Here is a 5,500-nt window from a genome sequence, read left to right on the forward strand (position 1 = left end):
TTAAGTATCCAATTCAGTGGTATTAAGTATATCCATACCATTGTGCTACTGTCACTCCCTTCTGCTTCTGGAATTTCTTCATCTTCCCAAACTTAAACTCCATACCCATGAGACACTAACTCCCCAGTTCCATTTCCTTACCCCAAGCCCTTGGTAGCCACCATTTTACTTCCCTACTCTTTGTATTTCATTACACTAGGTACCTCAACCAGTTAGAATCATACTATATTTACCTTTTTTGTGTCTGGCTTATTTCATTCAATCTGTTTTCAAGGTTTGTCTGTCTTCTAGCACATACCAAACTTATATTCCTTTCATGGCTGTATAATATAGTGCTGCATATACACACTACATTTTCTTTCACTATTGGGTAAATTAAATCTATTATCTAAATAAATTTCATTAGTTTCTTCTTACTTTTTATTTATTTTTGAATTTTTTACTACCAAAAGGTGAGAGAGAGAGAAACCTCCCCAAATAACCCCCCATAAGTGTATAGTCATGCTATGTCCTTTTCCTCTGTTTCTCCTTCTCATCTGGATTTTGGGCACACATGCACTGATGCCCAGCATGTTTTTCAAGTCACCAGAGTCAGAATTGGAATCGAGGTCAACCAAACAGGATCTGACACCCTAAGCACAGCATCTAACCACTACAGTATAGGGGTAGTCTTCTTATTTTTTAAAAGAATGGCTCCTAGAGAAGGGAAAATTACATCTGTGGTTCACATTTGCAGCTTGCATTACATAAATGTCTCTTGAGCAAAACCTTTAGTCTTCATGCAGTTGTGCTGCAGCCTGGGAAAAAATACCTTAAGGACATTTTTAGTGTCATTATGAGAAAGGAAGGGAAGTGATTTGTGGCTAATCTCCAAGAAAAGAACTATGTCATCCCACCAGCTAAAAATGTTCCAGAAATAGCATTTTTGTATGGAAAGCAAATGACTTTATAGCCAAAGAAAGCATTTTTTATAGTGGCTTGTTCACCAAAGAGGATCCACTGAAATCAAATCAACAGCCCATTCATTACAGAGGGTGGAGGAGCCTACTGGGGAGCAGGAATCATTCACTCATTGTCAGCCTGGTGAAGATTAAAGTGAGTGTCAAGTAATCAGCAGAATGAAACACTGATATTTTCTGTAAAATGTTTAGTAACCTTTCTAAGCAAAACATCAAGCTATAATGGAAATATTTTGCTGAGAGGACTTCTTTAAAAAGCCACAGATCTGGGAACCAGCAGTTAGTGTAATGGCTATGTCACTGGACTCCCACGTAGTCGACCACGGTTCGCGTCTCGGACCCGGTGGCTTAAAACTCACGCCGGGCGCGTGTGCGTGCATGCCCAAGATCCCGAGAGGAGAATGGAGGAGAAGGGATTGCGGCGTGACCATCCCCCCTAGGGGGTGATTTCTCACTTTCTGTCTCTATGTCTCTCTGTCTGTCTGTCGAGCGCACGCGCCATACAGCAAAAAAACTCTCTCAAAAAAAAAAGCCACGAATCTGGTTATAAAAAAATTGTGAAAGCTGAACTAAAATGTACCAATGCCTTGGGAGGCATTTGATGTGCTGGGTGGTTTCCTTACTGGTCCTCAAGTTTGTGTTCAGATTTGCACAGAAAGACAAATTGCAGACATTGAGGGTTTTCAAGCTGGAATGTGACTGGAAAATGCAACAGCCTCCAAATACACTAGTTAGAACTGGTATATACTCTTGGGGCAACATCTTGCACATTCAAAAGGGATTCCATTTCCTTGTTGCAAAATCAATAGGGTTGTGTCTACACTGTGGTTACCAGCAGAAATGAACGTATGTGATGAGCCGTGGCCAGGAGGTGGTGTAGTGGTTAAGGTGCTGAACTCCTATGTGGCCAACAATAGTTTGAGTTCCAGACCTAGAGGCTTGAAATGCATGCTGAGTATGTGTTTATGTGTGTGTGTGAGCCCAAAATTCCAACAGGAGGATGGAGGAGAAGGGATTATGGTGTGGCCATCCCACTTGAGGATTCCAGCAGGAGGATAGATGAGAAGGGATTATGGTGTGGCCATCCCCCCAGGGGGGTGATTTCTTGCTTTCTGTCTCTCTCTCTCTCTGTCCATCTGGTGAGCGCACGTGCCCTATAGCAAAAACCTCTTCAAAAAAAAAAAAAAAAAAGAAAGAAAAGAAAATTCTCACTGGCCCTTTAACCTAATAGTTAAAGGACCTGGCTCTCACTTGGCTAACTGTGGCTCAAATCCCAATCTCAGTAGCTTGAAAACCATGGCAGGAACTCTTATGCATGTTCCAAATCCCCATGGAGCAGAGAAATGGAGAAGGGATTGCAGTGTGACCATGCCTCTATGGGGAATGCTTGCTCCCTGCTCCTCTCTCCATATTTCTCTGATAAGTTTACATGTGCCTTGACAATTAAAAAACAAAAATTCTCTATGGTTAAAAATGACTTAGATTGGAGCCAGTAGGTGGCATGGTGGTTAAGGGTTGAACTCCCACGTGGCTGACTGCAGTTTGAGTCCCATACCTGGTAGCTTGCTTTCTCACTTTTCCTCTCCATGTCTCTCTCTAATGACTATAGCAAGTTAAAATAAGAATAGTAATCATAATAAAAAAAATTATTTAGAAACTACAGGACCTGCAGGAGAGTAATGATACATGGTTGTGTAACTTGGCTGTGATCAGGTGACATCTCATGCCATGGAAGGCTAGGACGTAATTTTCTGAATTCAAGCCAAGCTGATGACTAAATTGTGTGCTAGATGTCTGCCTGAGAGCATTCGTGTTCCAGTGTAAGTTACCTTAACCATCTGGATGTCCCAGACTCCTGGTACAAACTTTCCTTAAGAAAAGAGTTATACCCATTTGTATTCAGAGGCATTACTCCTTGCAGTAACTGGAGTTAAAGGACAGGAATTGCTGCTGAAAGACAGAAACTACTCATCCTGCCAGCCCTCCTGGTGGCAGCACCGATGAACATGTTTATTCCAGAACCTGTCACGCCAGGTGCCAAAGGCCAAGAGGGAGAATGCATGTAGCATCTCTGGTGTGCAAGGCAGCAGCACACTCCCCACTGGGCCCTGGAATCACACGGGCAGTGCCGGCTCACCAGCAAGCCAGACAGAGGGAGAGGAGGCATGTGGGGAGGGGGCACAGTGCCATGAAGATGACGTTTATACCTTTTCTTTCATAAAGAACGAGTTCTCAGCTTTGCAGAGCCTGTACACAGTAGACATCTGGCCCTCCAGGAACATTTCCTAAGTCTTCTTATTAGGAGGCCATACTTCACTGTGACACGGAATGTGTCTGCTACCCCTCCACCCCTGTGAAAAGACAGCTCCCTGAGCAAAGTGCTAGCCATGCTTGTTCATCAAAATGTGAGCCTTTTCCCATGGCTTCTCTTAGTTTGTGTACATGGATTAGGGATGAAGCCCTTAAGTTACATTTGTAAATCTCTAAACCAGAGAACTAGCATTCAGATTGCACCGATGAGAGAAGCAAAGACTACAACATGTGAGACTCTGGGACCCACAGTAACATACTCCTCAACTGTCAAAAGACAAATTTACAACGTGGAGGATGGGGATGGGACAGGAGCCGGATTTGGTTTTTAAATGGAGCAAGGATGTAAAACCAGAAGATTGCAGTTTCAAACAGGAAAAGTGAGGAGAAGTTGGAATTTTGAGGTTCTCTTTCAGGCTTCTAAAGTAAAACCCTGCTCAAGAGAGCAGATGTCTAGTACTTGGGGAAGCACGAGGTTGGAGAGTCGACTTTTGCTTCCTGTCTACATTTCCTGGAGCTCAGAGGAAGAACAACAGTGGAACTCTGCCAAGGAGGAGGGAGGAGGGGGAAGGAGAGGCTCTTTCGCTAAGATCTATCATCTTTGACCCTAAAGCAGTGCCCTTACTTCTCAAAAGACAGTGGTATATTCTTTATCCCATTTCATGTAAATTTTGCTCATTTTCCTCTGGATTTGTGAATAGTTGGAGCTTCTAAAAATTTTTAAATGGGGGAAAAGGATGTGTGGGCAAAAGTGGAAATTTGTCTAAACTTGCTGATCCCTGCAAATTCTATATAATTTACTTAGGACAAAACAAGATAGCCCTACATCAACTCTATGCCCAAGGCTTCACATCCACAGAAATCTAAATGTAATAAACATGCATAGAAAGAAAACTAATGTCACTTCTTTCATCAAGGCAACAGCCTGCCATTAGCATACTTAGCACTAACAAGACTGGGGTTCATTTCCTTTTCCCCCCTTGCTTCCTTCCCCTTTCTTCCTTTTTCTCTTTTCAACTGTTTATCTATTCTACAAGCATTCACTGGACACCTCACACCCTTTACATCAGCATTGCCAGCGGATCTTGTCCAAAGAGGCACATATTTGCATTTTATTTTCAACTCCAAAAATCTGCCCAAAGTTGGGCAAAGTTGGGCTGAAGACACGGGGTCCCCGCTCCTCGCTTGGGTGTCCCAGCACCTGCCAGCTGTGCGTCCCCGGAATTGAGGACATCGTGTTTTCAATTTCCTTCAATAAAGCCATGAATCTGGCAATTTGTTGGCCCGCTTCAGCTAAACAGAAAGGACAATTTGAGAAAGATCATAGTTCAGGCCCAGTCAGACGGAAACGATTGAAAACAGAGAGCTGGCCGCCGCGCTCCCCCAATGCAGCTTGCTGTCGCAGTTTGACTGACAAACTGACTTTTTTGAGGTGCTCATGCCCATTTCAGTCAGAGTTTATTGAAGGTGATTTTGATCTTCTCCATGAGGCCACAGCAGTGGCCATGCCATCTGTCACCTTGATTGCATCGTGGATTCTCTGGAGAGAGCGCCATGGCTCCTGATCATTTACAGATTGTGCGGCTCTCCGCTCCATAAGGACCACATGCGCAGAGCCAGATGGTGAACATACACGCTTATTATAAGTCTTTATCTCCGTGCAGGAAGGAGAGGAACCATTAGGTCTCCCTCAGGAGCTCTGCTCCTCTCTACCATCACGCTGCTCCTCGGCAAATACAGTCTTCTTCAGCTGTCATCAGCCTACCTCTGAAAATTAAAAAAATAAACAATAATTCCATCAGCCGAGGCCGGGAAACCCAGACAGTGCAGCAAAGCAATCCCCTGGCCTTGCCTTCCTTTCTTTTCTCTAACCCCCGACTTGCCTGACTGTCAGCGCTAGGTACAGACAAGTTTGTCTGCAAATGCATCATTAATGTGCTGATTTTTTAAGAGATCAAGAGGCTCCTGCTGCTCAGAAATAAAGCAACATGATCCTATTTTTGTTATTGGGATTATGGCTTCCATTGTATTGGCCTCATTCTTTTCCATTTAAGGATTTTCAGTTCATGGGACAAATTTTTAAATTGTGCATTGTTTTTCTGAAATAATCCCAGACCACCTGTGTATTAAAGCATAAGGGTCCAGGGAGGGATTTAGATCCTGGTGACAAGAATGGAAAATCCCAAGTACAGTGCAACTCTGAAAAATTCCTTTTAGTAAACTCTGCAGGG

At 43.5% G+C, this 5,500-nt stretch overlaps 1 long non-coding RNA gene across 1 annotated transcript in view; it reads right to left on the bottom strand.

The window, feature by feature from the left end:
- Nucleotides 1-4,441: 4,441 nt before the first annotated feature.
- The window catches only part of LOC102469007 (uncharacterized), a 26,218-nt gene continuing 25,159 nt past the window's right edge, over nucleotides 4,442-5,500 (bottom strand). Inside the window, exon 3 of the long non-coding RNA XR_003549669.1 lies at nucleotides 4,442-5,036. This is a non-coding gene — a long non-coding RNA (uncharacterized LOC102469007). The remainder of the gene's footprint in view (nucleotides 5,037-5,500) is intronic.

This window comes from Tupaia chinensis, unplaced genomic scaffold (assembly GCF_000334495.1).
Source record: "Tupaia chinensis unplaced genomic scaffold, TupChi_1.0 Scaffold000288_2, whole genome shotgun sequence".
NCBI classification, from domain to species: Eukaryota; Metazoa; Chordata; class Mammalia; order Scandentia; family Tupaiidae; genus Tupaia; species Tupaia belangeri.